Source organism: Notechis scutatus, chromosome 3, assembly GCF_049901735.1.
Source record: "Notechis scutatus isolate UNSWTSFEM ecotype Mainland chromosome 3, rNotScu1.2, whole genome shotgun sequence".
Classification (NCBI taxonomy): domain Eukaryota; kingdom Metazoa; phylum Chordata; class Lepidosauria; order Squamata; family Elapidae; genus Notechis; species Notechis scutatus.
In genome coordinates, this window is record NC_142011.1 from 73,368,258 (window position 1) to 73,383,884 (window position 15,627).

At 36.2% G+C, this 15,627-nt stretch overlaps 1 pseudogene; it reads right to left on the minus strand.

Annotated features, from left to right (window-relative positions):
- Window positions 1-9,049: 9,049 nt before the first annotated feature.
- On the minus strand, window positions 9,050-9,132 carry LOC113419786 (U2 spliceosomal RNA; annotated as a pseudogene).
- Window positions 9,133-15,627: the final 6,495 nt, after the last annotated feature.

A 15,627-nucleotide genomic window follows, 5' to 3' on the forward strand; every position in this document is an offset into this window, starting at 1 on the left:
CAGGTGGGTTAGTATTCCAATCAAATAAAGATAAAACTTGATTAAAACCCCCAGCCATAATTATCTGGTCTCTAATCAAAGTAAAAGTCAAATTCAAAACATCCATGTAATATTTCTGGAAAATCCTTAGCATCACTGTAACTGGTAAATATAATATGTTTGCTAAAACTGTCACCAATTTTTTTTTTAAAAAAATATTCTTTTGGATCACATATTTTTGTTCCACCATCATTTTGTGCATTAATCATAATTATCATAATTATTACACCTCTTGCATATATTGAATATCTACTTGTTACTGTCATCTCTGGATAACAGATTCTTCTCCAGAAGAAGGTTATGAGTTTCTTTCAATAAAATAACTTCAAAATTTAAGTTCCTTGATGTAGTAAATATCTCTCTTTCTAGCAGGGATATCTAAAGCCTTTCACAATTAACTCATATTTAAGGGCCGTGGTGTTGCAGTGGTTAGAATGCAGTATTGCAGGCTAACTCACTGCTCACTCTAGGAGTTCAATTCTCACCAGCTCAAGGTTAGCCCCCCTCCTTTCAAGCTTGATAAAATGAAGACCCAGATTGTTGAGGGCAATATACTGACTCTGTAAGCTGCTTAGAGAGGGCTTTAAAGCACTGTGAAGTGGCATACAAGTCTAAGTGCTATTGCTATTACTATGATGATTGCAGTGTCCTGGAGTCATGTGATCAGTTTTTGTGACTTTCTGACAAACAAAGTCAATGGGGAAGCCAGTGTGATGACCTGCGGCATGGCACAAAGGCAACACAGTTAAATAATCAAGAAGAGTCTCTTTAATTATCTCCAACTTTGCCCCCAATGTCCAGGTTATCTTCAGCTGGGGGAAAACTCTCTCAGGAACAGCCTTTAAGTGAAGAAAATTCAGTCCGAAAACAAAATACATACAAACTGTAGCTAAACATTCAAACAAACCATTCTGAAGTAATTAACTTGACAAGGCAGGAGAAGGAATTGCAGCCTTGAAAGCAGAGCTAAACACACACAGTTGGGAAGATACCAGGAACTCAGATAAGCCTCCACGATACCAGATAATTCACGATTTGCTTCCAACAACTCTGTTGTGCATAGCTTCCCTTTTTAAACGTTGTGTTCCCAGCTGCAGCTAGTGAAGGGAATCAGGGCCCTTTCCTTCCCCGCAAGCTACACAACTCACATTGCTCCCTTCTTCGTTCCTCCCTGTGTGCCCTAGGATGAAGAGGGGGTGGCCCTGAGTCTTCCTCTGAATTCCCGCTGCCTTGCTCTACCTCTTCCCTGCTCTGCCCAGCAGGACTTTGCCCTTCCCCAGTTTCTTCTACAGCCAATGGAGCCACAATCCCACTCCCTGTCAGCTGCTCAGCCCGCCCCCCAATCAGATTCTGACAGGGGTATGACAGCCAGATTCACTGAACAATCATGTTACTAACTTAACAACTGCAGTGGCTCACTTAACAGCTGTGGCAAGAAATTTCACAAAGTGAGGCAAAATTAACTTAATAACTGTCTCACTTAGCAACATAAATGTTGGGCTCAACTGTGATCATAAGTTGAGAACTACCTATTCTTGTCAGCATCTCATGACAACTAAAGCAAGACCCATACCTCAATGAAAAGATTCCAGTCAATTTTCAACTCCAAGAACAACAACAATGACAACAAAAGGCCTCGTGATGTTTCAAGTCTAACTTCTTTCCAAGTGAATCTCTCTTCCCCTCTCATATTGTGGTGGTACGAAATCAGGGGAGGCATTCAGTCAAGTAGCAAGTCTGCATTTTTGTAATCAATGGAAAGAGCGAAATCATTTCAGTGGTAACACTTCTCCTAATTACAGACAATGAGTGCTTTAATTCAGCTAGCTTTTAAAAACACTAGCTTTGAAACATGTTTCCTTAATCTGAATATTCAGAATTGAAAAGCCGTTCCTATATGGCTGGGTCTTTCTTTCTTCTGAAACAGATTCAACATTCAAAAGATTTCTTTTTCTTTTTGCTTTTCTTATCTCTCCGAAGCCTGCTGGTTTATATACATCCATCAAACCAAGCCTCATTTTACAATTTATTTTTCCCTCTGACCACAAGTTCTGCCAACCCTTTTCTGCATAAAAAGAAATACTCAAATGTTAATTTGTAATAATTGATGGTCATATCATCCAGTAGGCAACTTATTAAATAATTCTAGCTAAGACCCTGCATGACATCAATAAAGGGCAGCAATTACAGGCATTTTAAAACTGACTTGGTGAAATGTGCAAAGATTTTCCAGATGAAATAATGTCATTTACAACAGCCCATTCATTCCCCCTCCCCAATTAACTGCATATTATGTGAACAAATTCCTTCATCTCCTTGGACCTCATTATTCAGTAGAAAGGACAGAATTAGAAATACAGACTATTTCCTTTTACTGATACACAGTATTACTATTTATTTATGACAACTAGTGTGGCATACATTTTTAATAGTGAATTTTAACTGCATGCAATATGCATTTTTTTAAAAAAGCCCTTACCTCTCTAACAGGCATTATTTGCAAATTGAAAAATGCTGATCATCAATGAATCTCAGGTACCAGTCCAATTTGGCAAGATCAAAAGGGGAGATGGGAAAGTTTGTGGTGAAACCATAATAACAGTGAAACTTATCATCATCAATGAAGAATCCAAGAGACAATGCAATGTGTACAAAATCTTCCTAATGGAAACTGGGAACTGATATTTTCTTTTTTTTGTTCTTTTACTTTCTTTCCCTCAAGCCATTCTATGAATTCAAATCCTTTGCAACTGACCATATATTTTACTCTCTAGAATTGGACCTAGAAGTCCCAATTCTTTTCAGCCTCATGGTAGGCATGCTGCTTCATTTCTAATTTTAGTTTTATAGGAAACCAGTGTGATAGGTTGGGCTAAGAAGGAATGACAAGGTTTTCCCAATCTTTGTCAAACATTTTAAATATTACTACATATCAATACTCAGCAATAGCACCCACATTGACTTGGATCAATCTCAAGCTAATTAAAGATTTTTAGTTCTCAAATGAGTGAACACCTGAAAATCCTAGGCTGTAGGCTAGAGTGGGAAGTCAAAAAAATGTCCTAGAAGAAGACACCGGTAAACAATAGTTGTCAAGGAAAATTACATAGCTGGCAAGAATCAAAGTAAACTTGAAGAAAGCTTTTGTTTCAAAAAGAAATAGCAGCAGCATTCAAGTATAGAAAAGGTAAAATGTTTTTTAAAACCCACAGAGATTTTCATGAATAAATTCCTGCAAAATTATTTTCAGTCTATCCATTAAAATGGTTGTGAACAACTTGTAGTAATTATTCATTAATGATATTGGCCTAAAGTTTCTTGTTAGAGTAAAATCTTGTATTTAGGTTTGGTTATTAGTACTATACTGGCCTCTTTCCAATTCTCTGGCATTTTTCCACTCTGTAAGATAGAATTCATCGTGTTTTGTAAAGGTTGTGAAAGTTCACCCTCAAAACATTTGTAATAAGAATCAGATAATCCATTTGGTCCAGACACCTTTCCTAGTTTAATCTTTTTAGAGCTTCAGAAACTTCTCTTATTGTTGTGGGTCTATTCATAATCTGTCTCTGACCCTCTGTAATCCTTAGTAAATTTTGTTTCTTAAGATATTCATCGACTTTCTATAGCAAGATGTCATTTGATGGAATGCTTTTTGTATGGCCACATTGTCTGTTAATACAGTATCTTCCACTTGTAATTTCAATATAATTTTCTTTTCTTTTTGTATTTTATGTTTGCTACTTCACTGGTTTATTTGCAAAATCTTTTTTTATTTATGTAATTCTTATTAATTTTGTTTTCTCTTACTGTTAACGTAGATAATTATAATCAGACATTTAGTTTGTTGAGAAATACCCATCTTCTTTGGAAATTACTTTAATTTTTATTTTCTCTTTATTTCATCCAAAATAGCTTATGAACTATTTTCATAAGCTGTTTTGATGAAAACTCTAGAGTATTCATTTAAAATTCATTATAAGTTGTATAAAATACTTTTAATAAAAGCTTTACTTGCATCTCAAATAATTCTTCAGTCAGTGCTTTTATCTACATTATTTAAAAAAACTTTATTTTTTTTCTTACACTTCTCCAACTATTACTTTTTTCTACAACATTTTGTTCAATTCCCATCTAAAATAATTAGATTTTATTTCATAAACCAAACTCAAAAGCTTATGGTTCAAAAAAAGGCTGGGATAATATCTTTACTCTACTAATAAAAATATTAGTAGCCAAGTTCCTTGAAAGCTAAATCATTCTTTGAAAGGATTTATATATTTCAGAAAAGTAGGTAAGCTCTCTTAAATTACCATTTTTCTGCTTCCATATATCAACCAGACCTAAATTATAGGGTCGGTATAATGCACCATCCCCTTCTGAAGGTTCTTAACATCCCAAAAGCCATTAATAAGCAGTTTCTTAAAGCGATTAAGAAAGGAAATATGCAAACTCAGTGTGCTTTTGAAGGCACCAATCCACAGTTATCATTTGGTTCCAAGACCTCTATAACTCTATAACCTCTATAACTCACTGGAGACCACTGGCTTACAATTTCTCATAGGGAGCCACTGTTTGGTGCACTTATGGGTGATCCCTAGTTCCTCTCCTTCTTCCAAATGAATTCCAAGGAGCCACTTTATTCATTGGCTCCTCTTTCTACTGCAGTGGTCAGATCAACTCTCACAGAACCATCTTCATTCGGCCATTGCTTCCCCAGAAATGCAGTTATGTGGGGTTCCTCCCACTCCCCCCAATTTACAACCATGTCATTTAACATCAGTTTCTGGACCAAATTACCATTTTAGACTATCTGTAGTGAAATACAGCAAAAAGGGTTACTCTGCATCACTTATATACTGAAATGTATCAATTCTATAACTCAGCTGGGAATTATATCTGGGGATACACATGTCCAGTTGTGCTAGACATATATTTCTTGCAAGATATTATTTATCTCTAATTTGGTCGGGCTTGTCCATTCTCTTTCAGTCTTTCCTAGATGGTGTTTTCTAAAATAAAAGGAAAATGTTGGATCATGCCACACATGTCAGAAAATTCAGATACTTTCAGAAAACATTTTCACTACTTCTTGTTGAGAAATAGTTTGTGACCTCAATCTGAATAGATGTCATATCATAATGTAATAGTGATAAATTTGCAGATAATGGCATTTCTTCTGTTACCCATCTGTACGGGAAGAATTTGCAAGTGCATCAGTTCTGGTATGCAAATAAATGCATAACTATTTTTATCTGAAAGTTGATAGCTGTGTTAGGTAACATTGCCTGGCTATTTCAAAAAGGCATATTATTTATAATAATTTTTCTTGTTTTGTTTTGTATGTATATGAACCTACAGCCATGATATATGATTAGTTTTGATTGTCAAAAGTCATTTTGATCCTGGCTAATGACAGCTGGGGTAATTTGACTATTTCTTTATTGAAAACAAGAATAATGCATTGGTACTGTAAGTGAAAAAAATGTTCTAAAAGTAAAAGATGAAGGTCATGCATAATGAAAAGCAAATCCCGGTGTTTTATCGCTTAACTGATGAAATGAGACTGATAATTCACCTAAGATTATTTATAAGCCAAACATCCACTTCCTTTCCTAGGACAAAGAAAGAAAAGATACTAAAAGCATATTGAGACATATACACAAGATTAGCATCAAAATTTTACAAGCCGACTTTGCTTGCAACTGCCTACTTTTCAACTTTCTTTGGGTTTTACTTGTTGCAAAATAACATGCCGTAAAAGACATAAGATCATTCTGGGTGTTTTGGAAACCTTAAATATATTGGGGCCATAGATGGCTGAGAATTTTTCCTGAAATATAAAAAATATAACTTTTTATACTTTTTATACAACTCAATTCTTTCTTCCTTTTTTAAAAAAATGCTTTTGAAATGTCTGAAATATAAGCCCTAAATAAATAGTTGTTACTATTCAAAGCAAAAGTTTGTATAATTTGTCATTCTCCCCAGGCTTCTCACTTTTCTCTTAATAGCAGCCATTAGTGAGAAAAATATGATTGTGAAAACCGTAGGAAGACGGGAGAATCATGCTAGAATTAGCCCACCCTGCCCAGCTGTCTGCACACCAAAATTTTTACAAAAACCCACAGTGTCATAGCCACTATCCACACCCTCACTTACACATAATTCATTTGGGAAGCATTTTCCTCTTCAGTTCCTATTTATGGGGATGAAAAACTGCTTGCAGTTTGGAAAGCCTCTCATCCCCTGCATGAAGGTTAAGAAGAACTTTCTCAACCCTGGAAGAAGAGAAGGAACCAGAGAAAAGAAAGAGTTAGTATGGCGACAGAACTAGCCAATGTCTCAACTTTGGTTGCATTTTAGTTGCATCATCATTTTTTAAAGAACGTTATGAGATGGTAACATTTACTTGAACTCTTCTTATATATTTTTGGTAGGTGCTGGAAATTGGTTAAAGGTGGTTGTTTATTATTGTTTGATTGCTCCATTTATACTTGATGTTTGTTTTCCCCCCCTTTATTTAATCTTTTAACTTTGGAAATAAATAAAAGATTTATTGACCAACAAAAAGGAGAGCGTTTCTTTGACACAATGGAAGTCTTGATAAAGGGATGTTGTGATGATCTGGCACCGAAACAACACAGCCATAAAGAAGGCTTAACTTTATTGTTCCAACTTACCCCCAAAAGTTCCCTGCAAGTCCGGGAGCCAATCTCTAATCACGCACCTCCTAACAGCAGGTCCTGACTGCTGTTGGGATGGTGGAGCAGCCACAGTTCAAGGAGTTTGGTTTCAGAGAGTCCTTGTCACAGGAAGAGTTCACTGGGACTGCAGCACCACCCAGAGTATAACTGTGTCACTACACCCTCGCATGTAGCCAGGCCAGCATGGCAAACAAGACAAAACACAGCAAAATATCCAGACATCAGTTACATGTGAGGCTGGAAAAAGCAATGCTTGTTCCCAACAAACCCCACTCCCAACAGCATCTCTTTAAATCTCATTGCCCCAGTGAGCCTTGTGAAGAGGGGTGGGGGTGGGGGCCTCCTCCGAAGTTGTTGGGTTGCCCTGCACTGATCCCGCCTCCTCTCCATTCTTTGTGCTCGGAAATCGGGGGAAGGTAATTGCTCATCGCCAGAGCTCTGTTGCTCCTCTGCTCCACTGCTTGGTCTGTCCTCCCGCCTCGCCTGGTCCTCCTGCACCTCCTCTCCCTCACTGGCAATCTTTCCCAGACCCAAGGGATCCGGGATTGCCTTGTCCTGCTCCTCCAGTCATTCCTTCGTTGGCCCTAGTTCGGTCTCGTCCTCCTCCTCAGACTCATGCTCTGACTGGGCCATGATAGATGTCAGCAACATGAAGCCTCCATCTCTCGAATCTGTAGCAAGGGTTTGGGTTAGCTAGTCTAGGTATGAAGAATGAAGCCCCAGTTGTGTTGCAACAGTCATCTTAGGATATTGACTGGTAACATTTGCAATATGGTGACTTGTGCAATGAAAGTCAAGAGAGATCAGATCATTTGTGGGGTTTTAGCAGTGGTGTATGTATTAAATAAGAACAATTGCTTGTATTTCAAATCTGTGCTTTACTGAGCACCCTAATCATACATTCCTATTTTTCTAAATTTTACACCTCTCTTAAAAAGAGGCTAAATTGGTCTGAATTCTATTGCAAACTTTTTTCCCCAAATAGAAAAATTTTATCCCCCAAAATTCTGCCAACGAAGTTTTTCTTCTCCTGATAGTACACTTATGGAAGATAGTTTGAGGGATCCTTTGAAGATCTTTTCTTCATTTTCCATACAATTGTAGATATTTCCAGAATTCTGGAAATTTCTTGTGTTATTCAAAAGTCTGTCGAAGAGACACTGAGCCTACTGCTCTGGATTAATTTTAATTTACTCTGGAGTTATACAGTCTGATCTAGGTTCCATTTCTTAAAAGCTCTTTTAGCATCCCTATTTCCTTTATGGAATCAGGAGGCCATAATGAAAATTTACCTGCAATGGGATATGAAATAGCCTATTTGGAATAATTATTGTAAATTGAAGAAAAATCATTATCCCATTATTTGTTCTATAATTTTGTAAATATTATGGAATGTTTACTTAAAAGCTCACATCTCACATTTACTCACAGTTTAGCATTTCCATCGGCTGGATTATACAAAGAATTTATTTCACAACAAACTGCTAAGAAATCTTCAAGAGAATCAAACAGGGGGCCCTAGAGAGAAATAATCTCAGATCCTTCCATCACTGACATGATAGCCTTTTGTTTAATAAAACTCGAGGCGAATTAAAAAAAAGTGCTATGTTATTTTCTCATCTTTAGACTATCTCCTCTTATGATTGACTATATGGAGATGATTATCAGCCGACTGAGAAATGCCATTGTTTTTAACCTCTGGCAAGTTCAGGCAGAACAACAGTGGCAATTGGTTATTGGTCATTTGATCTCCAATGATAAAATAAGACATTTGGGGAAATAGATTTTCTGAAACTATTGCAGAGTTCATAGCACTGCTTCCATTGGTGAAGACGTAAGTATATTCTTCAGGGGTATCTGAAGGCAAGCTACCGATCAAGATTGAAAATCCAAGCAGATTGACGTAATTGATGTATAAGTAATCCTCAAATTACAACCACGATTGAGGCCAAAATTTCTGTTGTCAAGTGAGACTTTTGTTAAGTGAGTTTTGCCCCATTTTGCGACCTTTCTTGTCATAGTTGTTAAGTGAGTCACTGCAGTTGATAAATTAGAAATCTGATTGTTAAATGAATCTGGCTTCCTCATTGACTTTGCTTGTCAAAAAGTTGCAAAAGGTGATCGCATGACCTTGGGAAACAGGAATGATCATAAGTATGAACCAGTTGCCAAGCATCTGAATTTTGATCACATGATTATGGGAATGCTACAAAGGTTCTAACTGTGAAAAATGATCGTAAGTCACTATTTTCAGTGTCATTGTAATTTTGAACGGTCGCTAAATGAACTGTTGTTCAGAAAAATAAGAGGGCTTGGGGAAAATGTTTTATGACATCCATTACATATAAATCTACTACACTTGATCTTAGCCAAAAGGCCGAGAAGCGATTCCATTACATATAAATCTAATTGTTTCCAGATGGATCTGATGCGGTTTGCAGTGAAAATTGATATTAATAAGCAAAAGCTCCCATTTCTTGATTTGCTTTTGAAAAGCCATGCCACCATAACTTGATCAATTTCATATTTGAAGTCCATCTGACATCATATGCCAATCCTACTTGGACCTACTTTTATAATTAGTTGAGTGCATAGCATGCCTTTTATATCCATTAATATTAATTTCTGCTTGGTTTTGTGAACTAATACAATATCCCATAAATTTAATTAAAACCTATGACCTCCCCATCATTCTTCTTGTTCTAACCACAAGAGCAATTTCAGAGTTTGACTTTTGCCAAGGCCTCAAATAGATAAACTTTGGTTTATTTTGAAATGTGAGTCTATGGTATCTGATAGTTTATCTTTATTATGTCTTCCTGAATTATGTGGCTCTACTCTTGGCAGAGTAGCCAGCTTTATATCCTATTATATGTCCTTAAGGGAGATGTATCTGAGTCTATAGATGCTAAATTAACAGGATGCTAGCTTAATGCTAGCTGATGTTTGATCATTTTTATCAATTAGTTCTCCTACCCTTCTTGATTTCAATATATTAAAGATGAAATTATCCTGTTCAGGTTATTGGGTTACAGTGGCTGGATCCTTATTTAGATAATACATGATTGCATTGGTTCGATCAGTTAACATAAGATTGAGGGGGAGGGTTATCCACCTGTTTTTCTACTTGTTAGTTGTAACCTTGTCTGCCCTTATTAACTTAATATGAAAAAAAAATGTATTAGCATAACCATCCAGCATAGGCACAATATAGTTATTTTAAGCCCCATCCTCTTTTCATTTTCCCAAATAAATTAAACCCTCTGAAATGTGTGTGGGACTTGGGCTGTGTGCTTGAAAACTAGAACAGAGAATTTGGTACACTTCATACATTTGTTTTATAAGTTTCCATCCTACATTTTCCCCCAGCCTACAATTGATATAATGAAGATGAAATAACTTAGATAATGTATTGCCAGTCAGAATTATTAATCAGTTAGTTTCATCATGAACAACCCAACCGTTACCTATTACAATAACAAATTCTGTAGGAATACTTTGAGGAATGGAATGAATGGAAGGAGGAGGTATGCCAACCTCTTCAGAGACTAGAAATCTTTATTCCATTCAATTTCTTTTGGAAAATGTAAACAGATAGTAGTTGCTGAGGTGCATTTACTGACTGGATAGTTTGTGTGTCTGTGTCTGTGTCTGTGTCTGTGTCTGTATGCAGGTGTGTGTTTGTGTGTGTTTGATTCCTGGTGACTGTTTGCATAAGTCCCTGCACTTTTCTTGACAATTCTTTTCAGAAAAGGTTTGCCATTATCTGCTTCTTAAAGCTGAGAGTCACTTGCCTAAGGTCACCCAAGTTGGCCTTGTGCCTAAGAAGGACTAGAACTCACAGTAGTGCCTTAACTACCACACCCAAATTAGCCTGGGAAATAGAGTCCACATTTTCCACATTCTTTTTCAAGGCATTTTCTTGTTGAATTGAAATATAAGAGGACCATTGGAAGGAGATGCTCTCAACTTTCAGGAACTGTAACTTGTTTTTCCTCAGAGATCTGCCATTCTCTGGTGTTTTGGCTCTTCAGCAGGTAGCATCAGACTTGAGTGGATGTGTGAATAAAGAGGAGTTTTGGAAAACCTTGGTATTAAAATGTTTTGATGGGAGAACTTAGCTTTCAACCTATACACCTCATCAACTTTATGTGAAGATAGTACCACCATTGCTCAGTGTGAATTATATTTATAGAGTAAGTAATCAACCCTTGCAATAGCTTTGAACAGGACAGCCAATGGGGACAAGGAATGAATAAGATGGAGAAAATAATACTTTGAACTGAGTGAGATAACTTTGGCTTTAGATAATTAAAGAATACATGTTTATTTTTAACAAGTTGTAAATGTCTAGCAGAATTATTTTCTTCTTTTAGAGGGTAAAAGTACTACAGCTGGCAAGAAGAAAGTCAGAATCCCACAGTGAGTCAGGTTTCTTTAAAAACTGTTCTCTTAAACTGGTGCAACTTGGATAGCAATAGCAAATAGCACTTATATACCGCTCCATGGTGCTTTACAGCACTCCTGAGTGCTCTACAAAATCAGCTTATTGCCCCCAACAGCCTGGATCCTCATTTTACTGACCTCAGAAGGATAGAAGTCTGAGTCAACCTTGAGCCCCTTCAGGATCGAACTCCAGTCTGTGGGCAGAGTTAGCCTGCAATACTGCAGTCTAACCACTGCACCACCATGGCTAACGATATGTTATGCTTCTTGTATCTCTATTCTTGAATCAAGCTCAGGGCCTCCAAGTCAAATCCTGACCTTCATAACTGCTCACTAGACTCCTTGTCTTTTTTGTTCTCAGGCTAATCCTTTCCACTATCACTTTTTTTAACTAGACTATTTACCCAAATTCTTCAGATTTATCCACCCCTTGGGTTGAGAAGTTCAGAGCTCTTGATGTTTTGAATCTTCTTTAATGTGATGGTGTTTCTTATTAATTCCTTTATGGGATTTCTTTCGCTTGGTAAACTATTCTGCTTGGTCAGAGATTCTGTAATTAATGAAGGAGTCAGTGGAGGAGGAGGAGTATTGACTTCAGCGGGTGTCCTTGCCCTACTTTTATGTGATTTATGTTCCAGTGAGCCCAGCATTTTTAACCATTTCAGCTATAGTTGTCAGTAAAGCTCTGCATTCCTCTAGAAAAGATAGCAATAGCTGATTTCTAGATTCCACACTGAAACAATGCTTGTCTGTAACTTTGCTAATACAGGTAGTCCTCAACTTACAACAGTTTATTTACCCAAATTTGAAGTTACAACATCACTGAAAAAAAGTGACTTATGACCATTTTACAACCATTGCAGCATTCCGATGGTCATATGATCAAAATGCAGATGTTTGACAATTGATTCATATTTATGATGGTTACAGTGTCCTGTAGTCATGTGATCTTCTTTTGTGACCTTCCATCCAGAAAAGGTAGAATTATCTTATTGGCCGATTTTATTAGTTTATTAAAATATATGGGCATAGATCCAAGACTACTGATCTGTCATTTGAAGTTGACTCTAATACATTCTTGCCCTCATCAGCAGGAATTTGAAGACTGCCATATGGTGAAATAAAAGTTTTTGATCTTTAGCTGGTTAATGTAGCTGTTATTGTCCTTCAAAAAACATTCTTTTATTATCTTTAAGAGTTGGCACTAAGCCTATAATCTTTTACCATCCTCTCTGGTAAGGACAATCATGTGAGGATAAAAAACCTGGGGAAAAGTACCCTCAAAATACTAAGGCAGAAAGCAGAAGCAGCAGCCTTAGCTTGTTGTTCTTTGCTCCTAATTACATTTTTCTGTGGTTGCACATCACTTTGGAGCTTTCTCTCTACATTGATTTTTTTTTTTTTTTACAATTTTCTAGGCACATTAAGCAGCCTTATACTGGAATTTCCTCTTGCCTCCTTGAGGTAAATGTGGTGGACAGTAAACAGACAAAGGCACGTCACTTTTGCTAAAAGACAGGCATAAAGGGTTGTGCCATTTAGCCACCTGTAAACTTGAGCTGGAAATCATTTTGAGGATCATAGAATAGGAAATACTTGGAATTGCTGGAAGCTGCTGCTGTTACTCTCAAACATAAATGTCCAATCTGTGTTTCCTCCTTCCCTCACTTCCTTTACTGACTGGGATTCTTATGGAATATATTCATAAAGAGTGAGTGTCCTTCAGATGGTGAGGTTGTTTGTTGGCCAAATAACATGGGGTCAACCAGAAAGGCTTTCTTGCCTGTGTGTAGAGCAGGAGTTGGAAGCCTTCTTTTAATAATAAGAGGGTAAGAAGGACCTTGCTGCCTTCCATCAAGATGGGAGAAAACAAATTTGTTGTATAGACATTAAATACCAGTTCAGACTCAGATAACCTTCTTTAGCACAAATGCCAGAATTAAATAAGAGAAGCAACCTACTGTAGAACTAAGGAGAAATTTCCTGACAGTTAGAACAATTAATCAATAGAACAACTTGCCTCAAGACAATTATTTATCTGAAATAATATAGGGTCTCCTGCCTGAGCAGGGGTTTGGACTAGAAGACCTCCAAGGTCCCTTACAACTCTGTTATTCTGTTATAAATTTCTCAGTTATAAAGGTACACTGTATGGTTATTTAAATTGTGCGTTGTGCATGTATGGGTGTGCATGCATACCTACTGTAGCTCTTCAATATCCATATGGATGTCCTGACATGAGTGCCACTGGTCCATCTATGTTGACTTGCGCTGAATTTCTTTGTACTGCTCTCTTAATGAATATTAAAAAAAAAAAAAACTAAGAAGAAAATCTTTTGAAAATTAACCTACCCATCCCGAGCTTGAATTCTGGGCAGGAGTTCCATGTTGTTTTCTTGGCAACAATACAGAAATAGTTTACTACTGCCTTCTTAAAGGATTTTCCTTCCTTCTCAGTTTAGCCTATAGTTTGCATAGTTTCTACTGATCTCAATCCAAGAACTAAGTATGACCAACTCAGTATCCTAGCTGGGTTACTAACTAGTTCTATGCACTATAAACTTTTTCCTGTGTAAATGTCATGAGTGTGCTCCCAATTTTAATTCAGAAAAGTATCACACTTACAGAATTATCACTACGGAGCAAAATATGCAAGTAATATTTTGCTACTTGAAGAGTCTTTCAGAGATTTTACATTTTTAACTTAATTTTTTTTCCTAATAATGGTCTCACCCACTAATCCAAAATATGAAGAGAATAATTACCCCTTACTAAAGAGATTAAAAATATATGAGATATTTAAGCCATTCTTTTCTGTGGTAATGCAATATTTAGATTTATTTCCCAAGTGACTCTTTTTGCAAAAACTCTATGACTCCTTGTTGCTTGTAGATTTTAAAAGAAGTTATAGATTATCTTCATTCATACTGGAAGAGGAGAGTGAGTCATTTCGTATTTATTTTTATTTTTCAGAATATTTAAAGTTTAATATGTTTCCAGCCTTAGTTTGGCTGTTTCAGTACAACGATTTTATAGCTGCTTACTGAACTCGTGGCAAATTCTGACAACTGATTCATAAATTCTGGATTTTAAAATGTTTCTGTCCAAAGTTAAGAAGAATTTTATTACACTGATAACTGCATTCAACAATACTTTATATATATTTTTTTAGCAATAGCGAATAATTTCTCTTTCCGGAAGCACATAGAGTCCTGAATATTCAGAACATGGAATTTTGTTTAAAGAGATGCAATTACATTCCAATGGCAGTTTAGCTCTATGTTGCATTTAATTGGATGTATCATATTATAACAATAGTGCAAATCAGTTCAGGATAATGGAGTAATGAAAGCTGTGTGTGAGTCCTTTTGTAGTGAATTGATTCAAGCCCCTTCTAATTTAAACTATAAATTGTATATATTTACAGATTTGCTTAAATTATACTTTAATGCCTTTTCTAAGACTTAGTATGGATAACAATACTTATAGGATAAATGTAAATCTGGACCATTTATTGCTCAATAGATAATTATCTCCTCTATTTTTTTGTCCTATCAGTTCTCACTTAGTATGGTATAAGAATGTGTGCTTTAGAAATTATTACAAAGAAAAAATACCTGGAGGAATCCTTCTGCTAAAATATATTCAAATCAATTCAATCCCAAGAGAAAACATCATAAAGGAATTCCCCAACTGAAACTTTGAAGTTTGATTTCCGTGGAGAAATTCAGAGAAATTGTCCACTCAGTTTTCTTGCCCAAACACTCTATGGGCATTTTCAAAAGGAAAGTTGAGTTCAGCTCTAATATAACTGGATACAAAGTTTAAGGAATAGGACATCCTACCCCTTGCATTTGTTTTGAGAGAAATGAGCTAAGAACTCCTCTAGGCACTAACATTGCCTTCATTTAAAAAAAAAAACTAATCAGTTTGATGCCCTGGGTAAAAGTTTATTGCTGTACACTGGATGCCGTTAAATCCACTTCTTTGGAAATACATTATTTTCATAGAACTTTACAGCCAAAAGTAATGCTAGGAAAAATTCCACTGAAGAAAATTGAAGATTTCCTGATATAAATATTTGGTAGGGGATCCAGTTTTTCACTTCCGCTGATAACAGAACCCCTATCTGTATCTGTTAAAAGGCAATTTCAGTTAGGAATACTCCAGTTTTTGAGTAGTGGTAGCAAACAACAAAAAGTAAAACTTCACCTTGATGTTTAAAACTATATTCTGTCTGATCTTTGCCTTTTGAGACGTGCTTCTGGATTTTGTAATAAAGAAGCAAGTATGTATTATGATAATGTCTAGCCTTAGGTAGCACTTTTTTTTAGAACAAGTAAGCATTGTCTACTTCTTTATCATTCATTGATTACTTCCTTTGAAGTTCTCCAGGTAAATTGGGACATCACAGTAGGGTTATTTTCATTAATGGAAT